Source organism: Phyllobates terribilis, unplaced genomic scaffold (assembly GCF_046119375.1).
Source record: "Phyllobates terribilis strain yellow unplaced genomic scaffold, ASM4611937v1 Scaffold_10__3_contigs__length_209671492, whole genome shotgun sequence".
Lineage (NCBI taxonomy): Eukaryota > Metazoa > Chordata > Amphibia > Anura > Dendrobatidae > Phyllobates > Phyllobates terribilis.
Window position 1 is genome coordinate 169,505,914 of NW_027362770.1, and position 25,175 is coordinate 169,531,088.

Below are 25,175 nucleotides of genomic sequence, written 5' to 3' on the forward strand. Positions count from 1 at the left end.
ATGAATACTTTAAGAACTTTAAAAAAATGACAGAAATTACCTTTTTTTTCACCCTTTCAACCTTATTAGAATTTTTTTCCCCAGTCTTATTTTTTTCATTACATTATTTAGAAAAATACATAGTAAAACCCTTATAAAGAAATATAAAAATGTTATGGGTCTTGGAAAGTGAGAAGGAAAAAATGAAAGAGAAAATAACAAAAAATGGCCGGTTCTTGAAAATGTAAATATTAGAGATGAGCGAATTGATTGACAGGACTTTGGTCCAGTGGCCACGTCAGTTGTCCGTAGCCACCAAAAAGGAGCCCTGCAAACCACTTCCCTTTCGCCAGAATCCCTATTGCCTCTTCTGATTTGTAGGCGCAATGTCATCGGTGCAATGTAACACAGACAGATGAAGTTGAACCAGACCAGCTAATAAATAGAATAGAAAAAATCGCAGGAATTTTTTAAATGAATATATATCAGGCCATTATAGACCATAAATGCATCTACAAAAATAGAAGCCATTCCTCAAAGAACCTAAACCAAAAAAAAGAACAAACAGGAGTGTTCCGACCTTAAAAGGTTAACTTTGTTCATGCAGAAAACACATTAAAATCCCCCACAGGGGTTCAAAAAGGACAAACAAGTGGTAACTAGCACTGAGAGGCTAACGTTTGTGCAGACAGGTATTTAGATTAGGTGAGTGAGAAGGGAGGTTTAAACAAACCTATCCATGTACGCCATTATGGCCATTAAGCCTCCTCCATAAATATTCCCCACCGTACCTCAATAAAGCCATCAATACAAAATAGATTTCTCACCCATGCTGCCAAAAGTAACCCCCAGTGCACATTCAGGTGCAGGTGAATCCCCAACGCGCGTTTTGCTTGTTGATACCTCACTTTCTCAAGGGGAAGTAAAAATTTTAAAACTTGAATGGGTATTCTTAAGTTGTCTCTTGAGCAGCTCAAAGCCATACAGTCTCTGCCATACTTCCTGCTTTTTGGCCGGGGCGGGTTCTCCTCCTTCATTCTTGATTGACAGCATTTGCTTGGCCAGTCAGTGCTGCCTAAATTCAATCTGCCTTCAATCTGTGTCCTTGTACATTTGCACTGAACGTGGAGGAACCCTGTGGTGCACACATCGATTTCCCGTCTCCCAGGCCCCGGAGTGACTGCAGCCTTTGCCCCCGTATAGTTACCTCTTGTATAGTCTAGTTACCATATTGTTACCCCCCCCTGCTTGTAATACCTGTTTTCTTCAGTATCCAACGTAACAGTCCTAGTATAATAAAATACATTTTCTTGTATATTAGTGCTGTTCTCTTCCATTATGTGTGTGAGTATCCACTGATTTGCAAATTAAAAGTAAGTACACCTTTTCTCATAGATACAATGTGGCTGTGAGGCAGAGGGGCTCCTGTTACTTAAATGAAGAAGACTATATAATGCAATGGCACCAGAGATGAGCAAAAGGATTTGTAAGATTCTGGTCCGGAGAACACATCGATACTCCTCAGCAGTTGGATCAGGGATTTGTGAACTTTTTTAGCCTGGCGTTCAACCTGGGTCTCTTTTGTGATCACTAGGCCCACATAACATTATAATGTCCATTATACCATGACATTGCTGGGGCACAGTAATCTCAAGAGGTGCACAGCATGCTGGATTTCAAGTGCTAGCCAAGACTGACGAGATAACACCAAAGTATAAATAAACAGGTTGCTTCCCTCCCGGTAGTAAAATGCTCGAATGAGGCACAGGACACATGACTCTTTGATGGATGGGGTCAGCCACAGCTTTATTCCTTTTATTCTCACACGTAACCATTCCCTTAAAACAGGGGCGGACACAGACTGTAGTGGGCCCCTGTGCAAGAAATTTTTTGCCCCCCCCCCCGCCCTTCATAGGGCAACAAAGTTATGTAAACATAACCCCCCATGTGCATCTCTCACCCCCCCATGTGTAGCTCTCATTCCCCCCATGTGTAGCTCTCATTCCCCCCATGTGTAGCTCTCATTCCCCCCCATGTGCATCTCTCATCCCCCCCATGTGCATCTCTCATCCCCCCCATGTGCATCTCTCATTCCCCCCATGTGCATCTCTCATCCCCCCCATGTGCATCTCTCATCCCCCCCATGTGCATCTCTCATCCCCCCATGTGCATCTCTCATCCCCCCCATGTGCATCTCTCACCCCCCCATGTGCATCTCTCATCCCCCACCATGTGCATCTCTCATCCCCCCCATGTGCATCTCTCATCCCCCCCATGTGCATCTCTCATCCCCCCCATGTGCATCTCTCATCCCCCCCCCATGTGCATCTCTCATCCCCCACCATGTGCATCTCTCATCCCCCACCATGTGCATCTCTCATCCCCCACCATGTGCATCTCTCATCCCCCACCATGTGCATCTCTCATCCCCCACCATGTGCATCTCTCATCCCCCCCATGTGCATCTCTCACCCCCCTGTGCATCTCTCATCCACCCATGCATCTCTCATCCCCCTGTGCATCTCTCATCCCCCTGTGCATCTCTGATTCCCCCCACTCCTAGTTAATTAATTGTATTTAAAAAAAATAAAACTTGTTATACTTACCCCCATGCGATCCCTGCAGAATCCTGGCACTCGTCCACGTCGCTGCCACCAGGTTCTCCTGACGTTCGGCCATGTGACGGCGCCACATACATAGCCAGCAGCTTTTGTTTTGGCCAAAAGATTTTTAAAGCCGCCACCACGATAAGGTAGACTCTTCTGGCCGGGCCCTACTCTAACCTATTAAAATTTTCTTAAAATATCCAATACTCTTTTTAGATATATTTTTATTTAGTTTTCTTTAAGGGAATGTGTCATATACATTTTTTTTTAAAATGACCAATAATACCACATACAGGGAATACCGCCACACCATGACCAGACCACATATTACCACAACATAGTGACCGAATAATACCACACAGAAGGGAGAAATACTGCCACACCATGACCAGACCACATATTACCACCACATTACTAATATTACCACCACATTACTAATATTACCATAAGTGTCATTATACACGGGAGCTCTATACATGGTATACAGCTTATAATGTAAGTGTCCAGGTAATCTAGTGATCACCAGTGACATTATACACAGGAGCTCTGTATATAGTGTCAGTGTACAGGTAATACAGTGATCACCAGTGACATTATACACAGGAGCCCGGTACATAGTATATAATGTAAGTGTACATGAAACACTGACTCACTGGTGACGTCTCTAGGTGAAGTCCTTCAGCTACGCTTTTCTCCTTCATCCAGCACAGACCGCCATCTCGTCTTCCAGCCAGGACTCATCTCTGCATAAAATAACTGTTATCTAGAGCACATTCCCCAACTTCTACATTACGCAGCTGAATACAGATGTGCATCCACCATCAATATATGGTTTGTTATTATGCAATCTACCATTCCGAATATAAATTGTAATCCACCACGGTGCCCCCATTAACTGTAAATAGGCACTTAATATATAATTTAATTAGAACCTCTACTCTTTCCGCCAATTTGTTACCAGTCACACTCCTGCATCCGCAACGCCCCCTACTCTATACTTCCTGCTCCCCGGATTCATTATTTACATGCACCCCCTTCCCCAATTCATTATATCATGTCCGTGCTCTCCCCACCCCATCATCATTTATCATTTACTCTCCCCCACCCCACATTCATTATGTGCAGCTCATTATCCCCCTACTCCCAATTCCCCCATGTGCAGCTCATTTTCTCCCAATTCCCCCATGTGCAGCTCTTAAACCCCCCCATGTGCAGCTCTCACCCCCCCATGTGCATCTCTCACCACCCATGTGCACATCTCTCATCCCCCTCCCCCACATGTGCACATCTCTTATCCCCCTCCCCCCCATGTGCACATCTCTCATCCCCCTCCCCCACATGTTCACATCTCTCATCCCCCTCCCCCCCATGTGCACATCTCTCATCCCCCTCCCCCACAGTGCATCTCTCACCCCCCTCCCCCACATGTGCACATCTCTCATCCCCCTCCCCCCATGTGCACATCTCTCACCCCCCTCCCCCACATGTGCACATCTCTCATCCCCCTCCCCCATAGTGCATCTCTCATCCCCCCCATAGTGCATCTCTCACCCCCCCATAGTGCATCTCTCACCCCCCCATAGTGCATCTCTCACTCCCCTCCATAGTGCATCTCTCAGCCCCCTCCATAGTGCATCTCTCACCCCCCCATAGTGCATCTCTCATCCCCCCCATAGTGCATCTCTCACCCCCCCATAGTGCATCTCTCACCCCCCTTCCATAGTGCATCTCTCACCCCCCCCCATAGTGCATCTCTCATCCCCCCACCCCCATAGTACATCTCTCATCCCCCCCCCATAGTACATCTCTCATCCCCCCCATAGAGCATCTCTCATACCCCCCACTCCTAGTTAATTGTATTTAAAAAAAATAAAACTTGTTATACTTACCCCCATACGATCCCTGCAGAATCCTGGCGCTCGTCCAAATCGCTGCCACCAGGTTCTCCTGACTTCCGGCCATGTGATGGCGCCGTCACATGACCGGAAATCAGGGGAATCATGAAGGCGCTGCCTTAGCAGCGCAGCGCAGCACTGAGATGTCCCGGACCCGGCGCTTAGCATGGGGCCGGGGGCCCCATGAGGAGAGAGACGCACAAGAGGGGGGCCCCCGAGGGGGCCCCGACCGGCCGGGCCCCATACTGGAGTCAGGGCAGTCATGCCCTGATGGCGGCCCTGCTGGAGGCTGGAGGGGCCCCCTCTCTCTCGGGGCCCCTGTTCAATGAACGGGCTGCACGGGCGGTAGTTCCGCCCCTGTCTTAAAACTGTAAAACTTGTATAACATCCGGAATCCAAAGCGGTATGCACCACCTGCTCTCGGAGGGCAAGTCTGTCTTCAGTTCCACACTCTCCCAACTGATAAATATTACCGCCATGAAGGGGCTCGTGTAAACCTACACTGAGCCCCGACCCCACTCAGCCACAAAAAAGCCTGCTCGACCCCGTCCTGTAGGCCCGATATAATATGCCCAGGACTATGTCATTCAAATGAACACCATCCTACCCATCCCAGAGCAGTTATCAGCTTCCATTTGCCTATGCTGTACCTGAAAACCGGACTTGGATCGTACAAAACGGGAAATGTAGCAATTATCTGTTCTAACAGTTTTTGCGACAGCAATGGCATTCCTGATACCCTGCAATGTAACCTTGAGATTATCTTCGGCCATACTAATATTACTTTGGAGAATAATCTATAGTAGGGTCCCAGTCTGTAAATATAAGCGTCATCAATTCCGCCATTTTAGGAAGCATGAATCATACCCACCCACGTGTGTTACCAAATAAATGGGGAACAAGCAATCCTGGTCAACCTTATTGCCTCCGGCAACACCTGTGATCACGTAGACCTCGGATCCCTCACGACATCAATTCGATATCCCGGGAGCCAAAGTTCCTTCCATCTGGTCTGCATGCAGCTCTCTGTGTGGTCCAAAGTGTTTGAATGCCACAGTAACCAAACCACCAGACACCGAGAACCTGAAAACAAAAGAAATCAGTTCAACAGGTCAGGGAAAATATAACTCGCAAAACCAGGGGAGGAGGCCTGAGGAGATAATTTGCATATTCCCACTGCATTTTGGGGTAAGTGAAGAGTCTCCGCGAGCTCAAAGAACACTGGATTTTGGCTGTTGGAGCTGAAAAGAGGACATCGGTAAACCAGGGGAGGAGTCCTGAGGAGATAATTAGCATATTCCCACTGCATTTTGGGGTAAGTGAAGAGTCTCCGCGAGCTCAAAGAACACTGGATTTTGGCTGTTGGAGCTGAAAAGAGGACATCGGTAAACCAGGGGAGGAGTCCTGAGGAGATAATTTGCATATTCCCACTGCATTTTGGGGTAAGTGAAGAGTCTCCGCGAGCTCAAAGAACACTGGATTTTGGCTGTTGGAGCTGAAAAGAGGACATCGGTAAACCAGGGGAGGAGTCCTGAGGAGATAATTTGCATATTCCCACTGCATTTTGGGGTAAGTGAAGAGTCTCCGCGAGCTCAAAGAACACTGGATTTTGGCGGTTGGAGCTGAAAAGAGGACATCGGTAAATCAGGGGAGGAGTCCTGAGGAGATAATTTGCATATTCCCACTGCATTTTGGGGTAAGTGAAGAGTCTCCGCGAGCTCAAGAAACACTGGATTTTGGCTGTTGGAGCTGAAAAGAGGACATCGGTAAACCAGGGGAGGAGTCCTGAGGAGATAATTTGCATATTCCCACTGCATTTTGGGGTAAGTGAAGAGTCTCCGCGAGCTCAAAGAACACTGGATTTTGGCTGTTGGAGCTGAAAAGAGGACATCGGTAAACCAGGGGAGGAGTCCTGAGGAGATAATTTGCATATTCCCACTGTATTTTGGGGTAAGTGAAGAGTCTCCGCGAGCTCAAAGAACACTGGATTTTGGCTGTTGGAGCTGAAAAGAGGACATCGGTAAACCAGGGGAGGAGTCCTGAGGAGATAATTTGCATATTCCCACTGCATTTTGGGGTAAGTGAAGAGTCTCCGCGAGCTCAAAGAACACTGGATTTTGGCTGTTGGAGCTGAAAAGAGGACATCGGTAAACCAGGGAAGAGTCCTGAGGAGATAATTTGCATATTCCCACTGCATTTTGGGGTAAGTGAAGAGTCTCCGCGAGCTCAAGAAACACTGGATTTTGGCTGTTGGAGCTGAAAAGAGGACATCGGTAAACCAGGGGAGGAGTCCTGAGGAGATAATTTGCATATTCCCACTGCATTTTGGGGTAAGTGAAGAGTCTCCGCGAGCTCAAAGAACACTGGATTTTGGCTGTTGGAGCTGAAAAGAGGACATCGGTAAACCAGGGGAGGAGTCCTGAGGAGATAATTTGCATATTCCCACTGCATTTTGGGGTAAGTGAAGAGTCTCCGCGAGCTCAAAGAACACTGGATTTTGGCTGTTGGAGCTGAAAAGAGGACATCGGTAAACCAGGGGAGGAGTCCTGAGGAGATAATTTGCATATTCCCACTGTATTTTGGGGTAAGTGAAGAGTCTCCGCGAGCTCAAAGAACACTGGATTTTGGCTGTTGGAGCTGAAAAGAGGACATCGGTAAACCAGGGGAGGAGTCCTGAGGAGATAATTTGCATATTCCCACTGCATTTTGGGGTAAGTGAAGAGTCTCCGCGAGCTCAAAGAACACTGGATTTTGGCTGTTGGAGCTGAAAAGAGGACATCGGTAAACCAGGGAAGAGTCCTGAGGAGATAATTTGCATATTCCCACTGCATTTTGGGGTAAGTGAAGAGTCTCCGCGAGCTCAAAGAACACTGGATTTTGGCTGTTGGAGCTGAAAAGAGGACATCGGTAAACCAGGGGAGGAGTCCTGAGGAGATAATTTGCATATTCCCACTGCATTTTGGGGTAAGTGAAGAGTCTCCGCGAGCTCAAAGAACACTGGATTTTGGCTGTTGGAGCTGAAAAGAGGACATCGGTAAACCGCGCGCCGTTTTTTTAAGCTTTTTTTTTTAAGCTTTTTTCACTGTTTTCAGAACATTAACAATAAGAACATGGAAGAGTCCAGGACCCATTTGGTGAGCTGCATATCCTGCTACATGTTCACAGACTTGCCAGTGGAAAAGCCAAACTTCACATGCCAGAAATGCAAGCTTGTGTCCCTGTTGGAGGAAAAGTTGCGAAATCTAGAAGAGAGGTTAACTACCTTGAAAATCATTAAGGAAGGTGAAGAGTTCTTAGACAGAGCAGAATTATCTCTTCATGATTCAGAAAGAGAAGAAATTCGAACTGCACCTGACGAAACAGAGGAATGGAAGCATGTGACCCACAGAAGCAGGAGGATCGAGAGGCAGTCAGCACCCATACTGCTCAGGAACCAGTACCAGGCTCTCACGCAGGAGAACCATGAAGAAATACAGCAAAATAAGACTTTGCCAGCAATGAATAACCTTGTAAGCCCTCAGAATCCTCCTGGATGGAGAAAGAAGAATGTTGTGAAGAAAAAACGGAGAGTGGTGGTCATGGGGGATTCCCTGTTAAGAGGAACAGAGGCCGCTATCTGCAGACCAGACATAACCTCAAGAGAAATGTGCTGTCTTCCAGGAGCAAAAATTAAAGATGTGTCTGACAGGATATCAAGACTCTTCAGACCTACAGATCACTACCCATTCCTGCTAATACATGTGGGGACAAATGACACCGCAAGAAAGGACCTGGAAACCATCTGCAGTGACTTTGAAGACTTAGGCAAGAAAGTGAAAGAATTGGGAGCGCAGGTGGTCTTCTCATCCATCCTCCCAGTGGATGGACATGGAATAATGAGGTGGAATAAGATTCTACAGGTGAACAACTGGCTACGTCGATGGTGCCGTCAACAAGGATTTGGATTTCTGGATCACGGAATGAATTACCTATACGATGGACTACTTGCTAGAGATGGGGTGCACCTTGCGAAGACTGGAAAACATGTATTTGGAAGTCGCCTTGCTACACTCATCAGAAGAGCTTTAAACTAGAACAATGTGGGAAGGGAAGCAAAAGGCCAGAAAAAGCCATACAGCTGACAAATACTATTGAGATCTCTGCTACTGGAAGTGGAAAAGAAGAACAAAGACAAAACAATTTAAATAATAAAAATATGGGAGGAAGAGAAACCAATCACAAACTAAAATGTTTTTATACAAATGCACAAAGCATGGGCAACAAACAAGGAGAATTGGAACTACTAATGCAGGAAAAGGAATATGATGTCATTGGAATCACTGAAACTTGGTGGGACGATACACATGATTGGAATAAAAGGCTAAAAGGATACAACTTATTTGCAAGAAACAGACTTGATAAACGAGGAGGAGGTGTTGCATTGTATGTTAGAAAAGCGTATATCTGCACAGAGATTGAAGCTTCAGAGACTGGGAGTTCTGTGGAAACTGTTTGGGTAAGAATACAAGGAGAGAACAACGGAAAGGACACCATTGTAGGCATTTACTACAGGCCACCTGGGCATGCTGAACATATGGATGAACTCTTTATGTATCAAATGACCAAGTTCTCCAAAAAATATGACGTAGTGGTCATGGGAGATTTCAACTATCCAGACATTTGTTGGGAATCTCTCTCAAGTAAAACTAACAGGTCAAGCAAATTCTTATCCTCTCTTGCTGACAACTTTATCTTCCAAAAGGTAGGGGAGAAAACAAGGGGATCTGCTACTTTGGATCTAATCCTTATAAACAGGGAGGAAATGGTTGAGGAGGTAAAGGTGGCTGGGACCCTAGGAGGCAGCGATCATGCTATTATAGAATTTTGGATAACTAGAGGAGGAAGACATGTGAAGACTCAAACTTCAAGGTTAGATTTTAGAAAGGCAGATTTTAAGAGACTCAGAAAGAGAATAGGAGGGATCCAATGGCTGGATGTCCTTAAGGACAAAAATGTCCAGGAAGGATGGGAAATTTTTAAAAATGAGATTCTCAAAGCACAATCGTTAACAATCCCGAAAAGTAGGAAGAATGGGAAGCATTTAAGGAAACCAGGATGGATGAACACAGAACTTAAACACATGCTAAAAAGAAAGAAAGAAATGTTTATTAAATGGAAAGAGGGAGGCATATCTAAAGAAGATTATAATGCAGTCTGCAGATCCTGCAGGGCACGTATCAGGTTAGCTAAAGCTGACAATGAATTAAGGCTTGCAAGAGATGTCAAAAGCAATAAAAAAGGATTTTGGGGGTATGTCAAAAGTAAAAGAAAAGTCAAAGATGCTATAGGATTTTTACAGGATGAAAATGGAGAAATGGTAAGAGAGGATGTTGAGAAGGCCGAACTTTTTAATTCCTATTTTGCATCTGTTTTCTCTCAGAAAGAAAATGTAACATCAACTGATCTTCACTGTCCTTTTAAAGGAATAGAGGAATCCAAGTTATCTGTAAACAGAAAGATTGTGAGGGAATATTTAGCTAACATAAATGAGTTCAAGTCTCCAGGTCCAGATGAATTACACCCCAGAGTACTGAAGGAGATCGTAGAAGAAATTTTAGAACCACTCTCCATAATCTTTGAAAATTCTTGGAGAACAGGAGAAGTCCCAGAAGACTGGAGAAGAGCAAATGTTGTATCTATCTTCAAAAAGTGGAAGAAGGTGGACCCAGGGAACTATAGGCCGGTGAGTCTGACTTCTATACCAGGAAAGATCTTTGAACAAATTATTAAACAACATGTATGTAAGTACATGGATAAGAATGAAGTGATTAACCAGAGTCAGCATGGGTTTGTAACTAACAAGTCATGTCAGACTAACTTAATTTCCTTCTATGACAGAATCACTGACTGGGTGGATCAGGGAAATGCTGTAGATATAGTATATCTTGACTTCAGCAAAGCATTTGACAAAGTATCTCACACCATCCTTATTGAAAAAATGACCAAGTATGCAATGGACCAGGCAACTGTTAGGTGGATTCATAACTGGCTTAGTGATCGGACTCAAAGGGTGGTTGTAAATGGCTTCACATCCAGCTGGATGAATGTCTCAAGTGGGGTACCACAGGGCTCCGTCCTGGGACCTGTATTGTTCAACATCTTTATCAATGATTTAGATGAAGGAATTGAGGGTAAACTGATTAAATTTGCTGATGACACAAAGCTAGGAGGGATAGCTAATACTAGAGAAGAGAGAGAGAGGATTCAAAAAGACCTAAATAAACTGGAGCAGTGGGCAGCAACCAACAGAATGGTTTTTAACAGGGAAAAATGCAAAGTACTACATCTGGGCAATAAAAATGAAAAAAGCATATACAGAATGGGAGGAATAGAGCTAAGCAACAGTATATGTGAAAAAGACTTAGGTATACTAATAGATCATAGACTGAACATGAGTCAACAGTGTGATGCAGCAGCAAAAAAGGCAAATACAATTCTGGGATGTATTAACAGAAGCATACAGTCTAGATCACGTGAAGTCATTATCGGTCTTTACTCCTCTTTGGTCAGACCTCATCTGGAATACTGTGTACAGTTTTGGGCACCACATTTTAAAAAAGACATAGACAAACTGGAGCAAGTTCAGAGAAGAGCGACCAGAATGGTGACTGGTCTGCAAACCATGTCCTATGAGGAACGGTTGCAGGATTTGGGAATGTTTAGCTTGCAAAAAAGAAGACTGAGAGGAGACTTAATAGCTGTCTACAAATATGTCAAGGGCTGTCACATTGTAGAAGGATCATCTTTATTCTCATTTGCACAAGGAAAGACTAGAAGCAATGGGATGAAACTAAATGGGAGGAGACACAGATTAGATATTAGAAAAAACTTTTTGACAGTTAGGGTGATTAATGAGTGGAACAGGCTGCCACGAGAGGTGGTGAGTTCCCCTTCAATGGACGTCTTCAAACAGAGGCTGGACAGACATCTGTCTGAGATGATCTAGTGAATCCTGCTTTGAGCAGGGGGTTGGACCAGATGACCCAGGAGGTCCCTCCCAACTCTACCATTCTATGATTCTGTGAGATACTTCGACCTACAGGGGCCGGTACACTTAAACTCCCCATTTAGACATGCTCCCCTTGCTGCTAAAATAGCCGCACTAAAACGAAACATAAATACCGAATTCCGCAGGCACAGTTCCAACCTACCTAAGACAGTTCTTAAAAACCCGACTGAAACAGATAATTTGTAAACGGGATACCGTCACTGTGCCCTAAAAATTTTTGGCCCTAACTGTCGTATTGCTTCAAAGGCGAAACAATGTGAAAAAGGGGGAAAAAATGACTCTGTCTACCTGTTTTCAAGAAACCCACACCCTTCGACCAAATTGGACCTTTTCGAAGAAACAAATGGAAATGCAGACTGAATCGTTTTAAGCTAAAATGTCATCCTTTAAAACAGCTTTTCCTCATTTTTGTTGAAACAAAATCACCCATACAAACAGAATACCCAACAGCTTATGGACAGTCTCCACACATCTTTAGCCCCCATCTCCTCCCTCTCCAGTCCAGATTTAGCATTGTCACACTACAATAATACACTGAAGAGTGCCCTAGCTGAAGCAGCACCTTCAACACGCAGAAAGACCCTACGCAGACAACGGTAGCCCTGGCACATGCTGCAAACGCATTTTCTTCAGTGTTGCTCAAGGTGTGCTGAGCGTCAGTGGAGAAAATCTCTTTTAGCAGAGTTCTTCATCCACTATAAATTCATGCTCAAAACCTGTAACTCTGCTCTTCATCTAGCCAAACAATCCTACTTCACCACCCTCATCACTTCATTGTCCAACAATCCAAAATGACTTTTTGAAACCTTAAACTCAATCCTGAAACCGAAAGCACAGGCCCCCATTGCCAACCTCAGCGGTAAGGATCTGGCTACTTATTTCCTAGAAAAAAAATCAACCATATCCATTAGGACATCTCAGCCCAATCTCCTCAGTGCCTGGATCCCATTTCCTACCACACTTCAAGCTCACTAGCCATCTTTGAGCCTGTTACAGAAGAAGTTACCCAGCTCCTCACTTCTTCTCGGCCTACAACCTGCAACAGTGACCCCATTCCCTCACATCTCCTGCAGTCTCTCTCACCGGTGGTCACCACTCACCTGACTAAAATATTTAACCTCTCTCTTTCTTCAGGTATCTTTCCCTCCTCATTTAAATATGCCATCATTAGGCTGTGTGCCCACTATGCGTTTTCCAAGCGTTTATGCTGCGGAATTTCCGCAGCATAAACGCTTGGGAAACGCTTGGTAATCCGGCCCCATGGTCCCCAATGACAAGCCGCAATGTCAACGCCCATGCTGTGGACACGCAGCGTAATCGCCGCCATTGACTTGCATTGAAACGCATAATATCCGTGTCAGAAGACTCTCATCCAGACCTGGGTGCTGTAATGCACACGCCCGGGCTGAGCGGCGTGTGCGTGTGATTGTAGTGATTCCACTGGACCGTGCCGGAGAGTGAATGCCTGGAGGGGCGTAACTAGGTATTCACCCGATCCGACCAGGGTCGCACGACGGCATACGACGCCAGTGCACCAAGGAGGAACCGAGCAGAGGGACCAGGTGCTACTCCAGGACAGACCCCGGACACGGCTGTTGACCCACACAGGGGAATACAGGAACAGACTGGTAGGCTGGCACACAGACTGGTGGGTATAGGCTGGCTCGATTGGGATGCAGGCAGGCGGGTATGCAGGCAGGGGGGTACAGGCAAGCACAGCTAGAGTGCAGACAGGGAGGCACTAGCAGGTAGGAACACAGGCGGGATAGGACCCAGTACACACTGGGACTCAGGAACAATACAGGCAGAGGGGTACAGGCAAGCACAGCTAGAGTGCAGACAGGGAGGCACTAGCAGGTAGGGACACTGGCGGGATAGGACCCAGTACACATTGGGACTCAGGAACAGAACCACAGATGTGGCGGACAAACACAGCAGAGTGAGGCCGCCCAGAGAGGTGAGCAAGAGCAGGGCAGGACGAGGCCGCCTGGAGCGGTGAGCAAGAGTATAGCAGGACAAGGCCGCCAGGAGCGGTGAGCAAAGGGTCAGAGCTGAGCGAGACTGCCGGAGCAGTGAGCAAGAGTAAAGCAGGACGAGGCCGCCTGGAGCGGTGAGCAAGAGTGGAGCAAGTCTGCCAGAGCAGTGAGCAAACGGGTCAGAGCGGAGCGAGACTGCCGGAGCAGTGAGCAAACGGGTCAGAGCGGAGCAAGGCTGCCGGAGCAGTGAGCAAAAGGGTCAGAGCGGAGCAAGGCTGCCGGAGCAGCGAGCAAAGGAGCCAGAGCAGGCTAGAACCACCGGAGCGGTGAGCAAAAGAGTCAGAGCAGGCTAGAACCGCCGGAGCGGTGAGCATAGGAGTCAGAGCAGGCTAGAACCGCCGGAGCGGTGAGCATAGGAGTCAGAGCAGGCTAGAACCGCCGGAGCGGTGAGCATAGGAGTCAGAGCAGGCTAGAACCGCCGGAGCGGTGAGCAAAGGAGTCAGAGCAGGCTAGAACCGCCGGAGCGGTGAGCAAAGGAGCCAGAGCAGGCTAGAACCGCCGGAGCGGTGAGCAAAGGAGTCGGAGCAGGGGGGACAGGGCTCTGTTCACACGCAACAGACAGGAAGAGAAAGGCAGAGCCAGATACCCACAGGGTACTTGCAGTGAAGTAGCGAGTGGACCACAAACTCACAAACGGGAGTACAGAGACAACAAGCAGGAGTTAGGTACGAGTTCAGACTCTGCAGAAAAAGGAAGGGAACGGACATAGAGGCAAAACAGGTAAAGGATAGGAGAGAGTTCAGACTGGAACTGAGTGTACGGAGGAGACCGACACTGCAGCGGGATACAGGAGCGGGTCTGGGAATACTGCCCCCAGAGAGGCGGGACGAACAGGCAAGGAGCGTGTTCAGACAGGACAGACAAGATACAGGAGCGGGTCTAGGTAATCGGCCCCTAGAAGGCGGGAGGAACAGGCTAGGAGCGTGTTCAGACAGGCCTGGAAATACAGCCTCCAGGATAGGCAGACAAGAGAACGCAGAACGGGACCTGGCACCTTCAGAGTGCAAGCACACACTGAATGAAACACTATGCTCAGGCAGGGGTTGATTGGAGCAGCTGAGCTATATACCAGGTGACAGACAGCAATAGGCTGAGGACGCACAAGGGGTGTGACCCACAGCAGGTACAAAAAGCAGGAAGTGAACGGGCGCCGCCCTTAAGCAGCAGAAACAGACACAAACAGACAGCATGGAGGGAAGCCAGAGAGACATTCTGGACTGGAGATCAAGTGCGCGCTCTTGCACAGTGGGAGATGGACCACCATGCAAGGACGCCGCCAGGTATGTTACAGGTACCATAGAAACTGTAAAAAAAAAGAATTTAAAATAAAAAATAAAGTTTACACTCACCTTCCGTTGTCCTCCCGGTTTTTTGTCTGCTCCGTCCGGTGTCTTGCACTGCTCACGCTGTTGTGAAGGACCCGCGGTGACGTCATTGAGCAATGTGATGGGTCACATGACTCAGTGCTGTCATGGCAGGTCCTTCACAACAGCGCGAGCAGTGCAGGACACCGGACGGAGCAGACAAAACACCGGGAGGACAACGGAAGGTGAGTATAAACTTTATTTTTTTATTTTTTACCATTCTTATTCTTTTTTTTTAACTAACTTGGTCACACTACTATAAATCCATGCCGGTTGCATGGATTTATATAGTGTGAACAAGTTGTCAAGCACTTTTTAAAGTGATGCTAAAATTGCTTGGAAAAGCGCTTGATAACCCGCATGCAGAAATGCATGCAAAGACGCTTGACAAACGCTTCTACCTGGCGGGAAAAACGCATGTAAAAAACGCATGCGTTTTTCCTGCCAGGAAGAAGCGTAAAAAATATGCAGCATTTCTGCATCGTGGGCACATAGCCTAACCCCTTTACTTAAAAAGCCATCCCTGGACCAGAACTGCACTGCTAACTACAACCCTGTCTCTAATCTTCCTTTCAGTTCTAAACTCTGGAACGCTTGGTCCACTCCCGTCTAATCCGCTATCTCTCAGATAACTCTCTCCTCGACCCTCTACAATCTGGTTTCCGTTCTTCACACTCCACTGAAACTGCCCTCACTAAAGTCTCTAATGATCTACTAACAGCTAAATCCAAAGGTCACTGGTCCCTGCTGATTCTCCTGGATCTCTCTGCCGCATTTGACACTGTGGATCACCAGCTCCTCCTCACTATGCTCCGCTCTATAGGCCTCAAGGAAACCATTTTCTCCTGGTTCTCCTCCTACCTCTCTGACCACTCCTTCACAGTATCTTTTGCCGGTTCCTCTTCCTCTTCTCCTCCCCTTACTATCGGGGTCCTGCATGGGTCAGTCCTAGGCCCCCTTCTCATCTCTCTATATACTGCCCCTATTGGACAAACAATCAGCAGATTTGGGTTCCAATATCATCTCTATGCTGACGCCACCCAATTATACACTTCTGTTTGTCTGCTGTCTCTAACATCATGTCCTCCCTCTATCTTAAACTGAATCTCTCCATAACTGAACTTCTTGTGTTTCTCCCCTCTACTAACCTAACTCTGCCTAACATCGAAATTACCTTGGAGGGTTCAACCATAACTCCCAAGCAGCACGTCTGCTGCCTTGGGGTCATATTCGACACTAAACTTTCCTTTATTCCCTATATCTGATCACTCACTCGCTCTTGTCACCTGCATCTTAAAAACATCTCCAGAATCTGACCTTTTCTCACCTTTGAAACTGCTAAAACTCTTACTGTTGCTCTTATTCATTCTCGTCGGGACTATTGCAACTCTCTTCTGATCGGTCTCCCTCTTACCAAACTTTCTCCTCTCCAATCCGTCTTGAATGCGGCAGCCAGGGTCGTATTTCTGTCCAGCCGCTTCACCGATGCCTCCATCTTGTGCCAGTCACTACACTGGTTGCCCATTCGCTACAGGGTCCACTATAAACTCATCGCTCTCACCCACAAAGCTCTCCACAGTTCTGCACCACCTTACATCTCCTCTCTCATCTCTGTCTATCGCCCTACACCTCCGTTCCACAAATGAACTAAGACTAACATCCCCCATAATCTGAACCTTGCACCTCCGTCTCCAAGACTTCTCTCATGCTGCGCCAGTTCTCTGGAATGCACTACCCTAGACGATCAGATTGATGCCTAGCCCCCACGTCTTCCAGCGCGCTTTAAAAACCCATCTCTTTAAACAATCCTACCACCTCAAATACGCAGTAAACTAACTTTCCTCTGTTCACTCCTAAATATTATTCAGAATCTGCACCTTACTGTTCATCTGTCTCCACACCCTCCATGTACACGATAACTGCACTCGATACTTGATTATTGCACTTAAACATACGGACTGATGACCGGATCATACAGCTTTATATGAAAATCCCTATTTATTATAATTGCCAGACCTGAAAGAACAAGCACTTTTCATCTTTCGTGTCCCCCCATTTCCTTGTAGATTGTAAGCTTGCGAGCAGGGACCTCACTCCTAATGTAACTGTTTACACTGTCTTACCTGTATTGAATTTATTGTCTGTACATGTCCCCGCTTAATTATAAACTGCTGCGGAATATGTTGGCGCTATATAAATAAAAATTATTATTATTATTATAAAATTGCTAAAAAGGCTGTACTGCTTAAAACGGCCTTGAAACAACACCTGAGCAAATGGCATCATTCACGGAAAAACAGACGTCACAAAAGCTATAAGAGATGGGACAACGACATTCCCTCCTGACATTCTTTTCTACAGTCATAAGGGACTTGCTGGGTGATAAATACGCACAACATTACTGTAATACCAAAGGCGAAAATGAAAACTTAACCCCGCATCAGTTCTTTCTCCCAGCCCTTAAAGGCTTGCTGAAAGATGGATACCACCGTTACACCATGTGTACCGAGCTACGGACGAACAGACCAATTACATAATGTGCTCCTCGGAATGTCCCACAGTTGAAGAGGGGAGCAATCCTGCCTTCTTTGGACACCTCAAGTATGAGCAGACGAAACTCCTGTCAATGAAAACGTGAAAGAGCATCAGAACAAACTTTTAACTCTTGAAACAGACAAGAGCGAAAACAGATATAAACTGTGACACAAAAGAACAAATGTCTATCACTTGAGACCATTGAAAATCCCAAACCCAGTAGAACCCACAGAAACCTTAAACAGAGGCCATTCTATATCTTTGCTGACGCCCACTGCAAGGTTTCTCTACGTGGGCTTAGTTAAACGATTATAGAGATCCTATCTTGTAAAACCTTTCATAGATAATGATAGGTGCTGAAAAAGAAAAGAATAAACCCGGGCCAAACCCTAAAGCCCCCGTCTCACATAGCGATATCGCTAGCGAGATCGCTGCTGAGTCACGGTTTTGGTGACTCACCAGCGACCTCACCAGCGATGTCGCTATGTGTGACACTTTGCAACGATCAGGCCCCTGCTGTGAGGTCGATGATCGCTGCAAAGTGTCCTGGACCATTTTTTGGTCGTTGGCCTCCCGCTGGCCAGCACACATCGCTGTGTGTGACCAGCGGGACCAACGATCTGGCTGGTAACTATGGTAAACATCGGGTTACTAGGGGCACGTGCGCACTTAGTAACCCGCTGTTTACCATGGATACCACTCTGCTACGGTGCGCGGAGGCTCCCGCGCACCGTAGCAGAGTAGTATCCATGGTAAACAGCGGGTTACTAGGGGCACACGCGCACTTAGTAACCCGATGTTTACCATAGTTACCAGCCTGCTCCTGCTTAAGCAGCAGGCTGGTAACTGGAGCAGGACATCGTGGAACGATTCTTTCCACAATATCGCTGCTCCCCTGATCGCTGGTGAGCCTGCCTGTTTGACAGCTCACCTGCGATGTATTAGCGATGCAGCAACGATCCCTGACAGGTCGTATCGTTGTCAGGATCGCTGCTGCATCGCTTAGTGTGACGGGGCCTTAAACCAAATTAGATTGTATTTCTATTTTATAAGCTGGATATGCCTTATGAATGAGATAATAAATGGATCAAACAAAATTTATTCTGCACTTTTGGAAACTATACAAAGAGAGAGGACCTTAAAATTAGAAAAAAGGGAACAAAGCCGGGGGCCTACTAACTGGCAAAGGATACTTCATTCAAGATTTTATATATATGTAAATATATATATATATATAAATATATATATATATATATATACAGGGTTGTCCAAAAGTAGGTGGACAGAAAGTGTAATAAGGTTATGAAGGGGGAGATTTATCAAACATGGCGTAAAGTGAAAACTGGCTCAGTTGCCCTTAGCAACCAATCAGATTCCACTTTTCATTCCTCACAGACTCTTTGGAAAATGAAAGGTGGAATCTGATTGGTTGCTAAGGGCAACTGAGCCAGTTTCACAGATCTAGTTTTCACAGATAGATCTCCCCCAAATCTGTTTTCTTTTCAGATAATTCAGATAACACATTATGGCAAATAATTTAAATACAGATCAAAGAAAATGGATTTTAACAGAGTATTGGAAATCTCAAAATGCTGAAACCGTTAGAGCAAATTGGGTTGAAACATTTGGTACTCAAGCCCAAAGAGACAAAACATTTACCGCATTCGTGACAAATTCAATGCCACTGGCTCAATCCTTAATGCTCCAAAAACTGCTCGACCCAAAACAGTCTGTACAGAAGATAATAAACAACTTGTTGCAGAAACATTTGTTCAGAGTCCAAAAAAGTCCACCAGAAGAGCCTCTTTGGAATTGGGAATTTTACGAACTTCTATCATGCGAATCCTGAAATCTATTGGGTGGAAAGCTTATCGTCCACGTCTAATTCATGGTTTATTGGAGGATGATCCAGACAGGCGGCTGCAATTTAGTGAGATTATGCTTAACGAAATTGAAGAAAATCCAGTAATTTTAGATAACATTATGTGGAGTGATGAAGCTTCTTTCAAATAATCCGGCCATATTAACAGACATAATTGTATTTACTGGTATAATGAGAACATGCATTTAACATTAGAGCAGCAACTAAATGAGCCTGGTGTCAATGTTTGGGGTGGTATTTCAAGTTTTGATGTTTTAGGACCAATATTTTTTGATGGAACAGTCACAGGAGATAAGTATCTCGAAATTCTAATGAATCAAGTTGTTCCCCAGTTACAGCAACAGCCTAATTCAAATGACCTTTATTTCCAACAAGATGGGGCCCCTCCACATTATTCAAGAGTGGTCCGCGAGTATCTTGATGAAACATTTCCTAATAAATGGATTGGCCGAAGAGGCCCACTTGATTGGCCGGCACGTTCACCAGACTTGACCCCAATGGATTTTGTCTTTTGGGGAGTACTCAAGGACAAAGTTTATAGTCGAAAACCAAAAAGTATCAGTGATTTGAAAAATTACATAAGAGATGCATTTCAAGAAATTAATACCCAAAGATACTTGTGCAAAAAAGGTTTGTCGAAGCGCAAGAGGCGACTTCAAAGCTGTACAAATTGTAATGGAAAACAGTTTGAGCACCGGCGCTGATAAAATTTAAGGGCTTTTGTATTATTGTTCAGAATAAAATTTAATTGTCAATGTTATGCTTGTGTTAGTATATAATTTTATGTACAAATCAAAATAATTGCTATTATTTTCTGGCCACCTACTTTTGGACCACCCTATATATCCTACTAATATTATAAATGCGAAAGTTTGTGAGTATGTATGTTTGTTACTCGAAAAAACTACTGGACGGATTTGCATGAAACTTTACAGTAATATAGATTATACATCGGAATAACATATAGGCTACAATTTGTAATGATTTTATGTAATTTTGGTCATAATATAACGATACATGTCAATTAAGTCGGAAAAAAATCTGGCCTCTGAGAGCTATCTTGGCGTACGCTGCCTAAACCATTGGAGTTACACAAAGATGATGTACTGTAGAATTGTTTGTCTTGAATAGTTCTAAATAAAAGTCCGCGACAGCATATATCTACCTTTTATGTGGAAGCCACTATGACCAAAATTGTGAACCATAAATTTAATTAAATTAGATACTATTTTACAATTTTACAATGCACATTTTAGTATATTTATCAAACTTTTTAGTATATTTATCAAACTCTTATATACACACATACACAGGTGATATTTAAATGGCTGATTTACAGCAGTCAGAAGAGATTGATAATACAATAATTTGCCCATAGTGGATCATTGTATAGTGAGGTCACAGTTGCCGCCTGTCCACAGTCAGAATACAGGGGTGATCATATACCGTGGCCAGGTACAAGTCTGGCACAGGGGGTTCACACACGACCCCCAGGGACTGACATTTCCTAGAAACTTTGGCAGCTGTCAGTCATGAGCTCACCCTGATACATTACACTCTGGAAACAGCTGAAGGGAGAAGGATAATTTATGACATTTTCTCAGACTTAAAAAAAAAAAAATAGCCCAGAAAACAGCCCATATGTCAGGAACAGGTTACTAGGGAACTACACGTCCCAGCACGGCCTGCCCGCGCCCACAGCCCGGGGGGAGTGTGAGGCTTCCTCCTGCAGGTTGCCCGGGGGGCACCGGGCTGTCATTGTCCTCACACAGGGGGTCCCCGCCGCCATTGTCCCTCCACATAACACCGTATAATAAAACATGCGCTCACCTGCGCCAGCTGCTGCAGCCGGGAAAGTTCCGAGCACCTCACCTGGGCGGAGGGGAAGTGACTCACACACGGGGAGGGGCAGTAACCTGAGCGCGGCGGCTCCATGGAGGATGCACACACTGCAGCCTGACAGCACCGGCAGCAGCGCTACACAAATGGCGTCCTCCCCTCCTGTGTGCAGCACAGCCCTGTGTGTGTGCAGCGCAGCATGTCACCCACAGCACCAGCAGGCTGCTCTCAGCTCCCACAGAGCACTGGGAATGGTTGCTATGGGTAACCGCGCCACAGCTGCTCCTCATAGACCAGTCATATACAACTGATATCGTCTGTACAGCGATCGGAATATAACTAATTAGATTGTTTTAGTATTTTGTTTGAACTTTACTAAGTACCTATTTTGTAATTAGTACTTATAAAAATGGCGCGAAAGCGTAAGTCTAACATTTCGCAAAGCTCTAATAAAGCCCGAGCTATGAAAATAATTAGACGTGATGAGACGTCTCAACAAGCCGAGCAACGAAGGCTTGAGCAGGCGGCGCGTTGTGCGGCACATAGAGCTGCAGAGACTCCAGAACAATCCCAAGCCCGACGTGAACGGAATGCGGAGTTTTTGGCATCTCAACGGGCTGCTGAAACTCAAGAACAGTCCCAAGCCCGACGTGAACAGCATGCGGAGTATCTGGCGTCTCAACGGGCTGCTGAAACTCCAGAACAGTCCCAAGCCCGACGTCAGCAGCAAGCGACTTACATGGCGTCCCAAAGAGCCACTGAAACTTATGAAATGGCCGAATCTCGCAGACGCACTGTTGCTGAAAGGGCAGCACAGCGACGTCAAACATTTACAAGAAATACATGGATATTGTTTAATAAAGCTGCATTTGAGTATGATGAGACTCTTGATTATGAAACTCACAAACTTATAAAAATAGAAGCAATGACCACAGATTGCAAATATTGCGGAGCTCTTAAGTGGAAACAGGAAGCAGCAGGTATGTGTTGTTTGGGCGGGAAAGTAGCTCTTCCTTATATAGACGAGCCAGTTCAACCTTTAAAAGAGCTTTTCTCTGAAACTGATGAATCTCGCCTTTTTCTAAATAATATAAGAAAATACAACATGTGCTTTCATATGACGTCTTTTGGAGCAGATCAAATTGTCTCAATGCCAGGGTTTTGCCCGACCTTTACAATACAAGGACAAGTATACCACCGTATCGGTTCTTTAATTCCTACGTCCATTTCGCAACCACAATTTTTACAAGTTTATTTCATAGGTGACGAAGAAGAACAAATCAACAGGCATACTGAGTGCGTGCAAAGCGTAGATAGAAACATAGTTAAAAAATTACAACGAGTACTTCACGACCACAACATTTTGGTGCATGAATTTAAAACGGCTAGAGACAGAATGATCAATGACGATCATTTCAAAGTAGTGATTCACCCAGACTGTGTACTACGTGGTCAACATGAGAGACGATTCAATGCCCCTACTACAAATGAAATAGCTGCTGTAATAGTTAGTAGCGAACAAACTATGTCTCGGGACATCGTTGTGCAGCTGCGCGATGGCATGCTCACTAGGGTTCCCGATACACATAGATTCTATGACGCTCTCGAGTACCCAATAATTTTTTGGAAATGACAAGAGGGGTACAGCATTGATATTCCTCAGATAAATCCAATTACCAAACAAGCAATGCCAAGCAAAAAGGTGTCCTGCAAAAATTTTTATGCCTTTCACTTGATGGTCCGTCGCAGTGATTTTAATTTGATGCTTAAGTGTAGGCTCCTACTTCATCAGTTTCTGGTCGACATGTATGTAAAGTTGGAAAGTGAGCGCTTAAGGTTCATTTCTTTAAATCAAAAAAAAACTGCGCCCAGAAAATTATATTCACTTGCAAGATGCAATAAGAAATTATGCGGATTTGGATCCAAATAACTTAGGTCAGATGGTGATTCTCCCATCATCATTTGTAAATAGCCCGAGATACCTACACGAATATACACAAGATGCGTTCACATACGTACGTAATTATGGGAGGCCTGATTTATTTATTACAATGACTTGCAACCCCGCTTGGCCAGAAATCACCAAAGAGCTTATGGCTGGTCAAAATTCAACGGACAGACATGACTTAACAGCCCGAGTATTTAGAATAAAAGTACAGAAGTTGGTAGCTCTACTTACAAAAGGTAACATATTTGGTGATATGCAATGCTTCATGTACTCGATCGAGTGGCAAAAGCAAGGTTTGCCTCATGTGCACTTACTGCTGTGGTTAAAGGAAAAATTGCATCCGAACCAAATTGACGAAATCATATGTGCTGAGATACCAAACCCAGAAACCGATCAAAAGCTCTATGATACAGTGACAAAGAATATGATTCACGGGCCATGTGGTACATTCAATTCTTCATCGCCATGCATGAAGGAAGGAAAATGTACCAAAAAATATCCGAGGAAGCTTTTAAAAGATACTCAAACCAATGACAAAGGTTATCCTTTGTACAGGCGCAGAGCACCAGAGAATGGTGGACGCACGACGATTATAAAAACCCGTAGAGGAACACAGGAAATATTGGTGGACAATAGCTGGGTGGTCCCATATTCTCCACTCTTATCAAAAATTTTGAATTCTCATTTAAATGTAGAGTTCTGTAATACGGTACAGGCGATAAAATATATTTGTAAATATATTAATAAGGGTAGCGACCAGGCTATTTTTAACATCCGCCAGCAAGGGAATGTTAACATTGACCCAAGAGATGAGGTGCAGACCTTTAGATCCGGCCGATATGTTAGTAGTAACGAAGCAGCGTGGCGGATCTTAGGTCTGCCTCTGCACGAGAGACACCCAACCGTCACTCATCTCGCGATTCATTTACCCAATGGCGAGAGGGTTTACTTTACGGAAAATAATTTTAGAGAGAGATTAGAAGCACCACCTAAAACTACACTAACTGCATTTTTCCTGTTGTGCCAAAGTGATACGTTTGCAAAAACATTACTTTACATTGACGTGCCTCGCTACTATACTTGGAATGTGGCACGGAAGCAATGGAAACGTCGTTTACAAGGAACACCTGTCGATGGCTGGCCAGGTGTGAAGGCAGGAGACGCTCTAGGTCGCATTTACACGGTGCACGTTAGCAATTTTGAATGTTATTGCTTGCGTATGCTGCTGAATGTAATAAGGGGTCCAACCAACTTCTCGGATTTAAAAACATTTGAAGGTCAAGAACTTGCAACTTTTCGGCAGGTGTGTGAGAAGATGGGGCTGTTGGAAGATGATAACCACTGGCATACCACCTTAGAAGAGGCCGTGCTATGTCGCTCCCCGGTGCAAATAAGAGGGCTGTTTGCCATATTGATATGCACTTGCGGTTTATCCAATCCTCTACAACTCTGGCACAAGTATAAAACTGCGTTATCAGAGGATATCATGCACAGATTTGAAAGAATGGATCACGTTAACGATGATCTCTGTTTCAATGAGGCGTTGGGGCTTATCGAGGACAAAATATTAATAATTTCTGGAAAGAAATTGTCTGATTTTGGTCTACCCTCACCGCGGCGTAGAGGAGAGCTGTCGAACGAGTTGATAAAAGAGCTAAGCTATGATATCAACCAGTTAGACGCTCACGTTTGCGAAACTGAGCCACGTTTGCTACCTGATCAAAGAGAGATTTATCACAAAATAGTAGGACGAGTTGAGAATGGTGAAGGCGGACTTTTTTCCTTGATGCCCCGGGTGGTACAGGAAAAACTTTCTTGCTTAATTTACTTTTAGCAAAAATTCGTAGCGGTCATAACGTTGCATTAGCTGTGGCTTCCTCTGGAATTGCTGCAACATTGCTAAGCGGTGGACGGACGGCACATTCAGTCTTTAAATTACCTCTTAATCTGGTGAACGAAGAAACCCCATCGTGTAATATCAGCAAGAGCAGCGCCCATGGCCTCCTGTTGCAACAGTGCAAACTAATCGTGTGGGACGAGTGC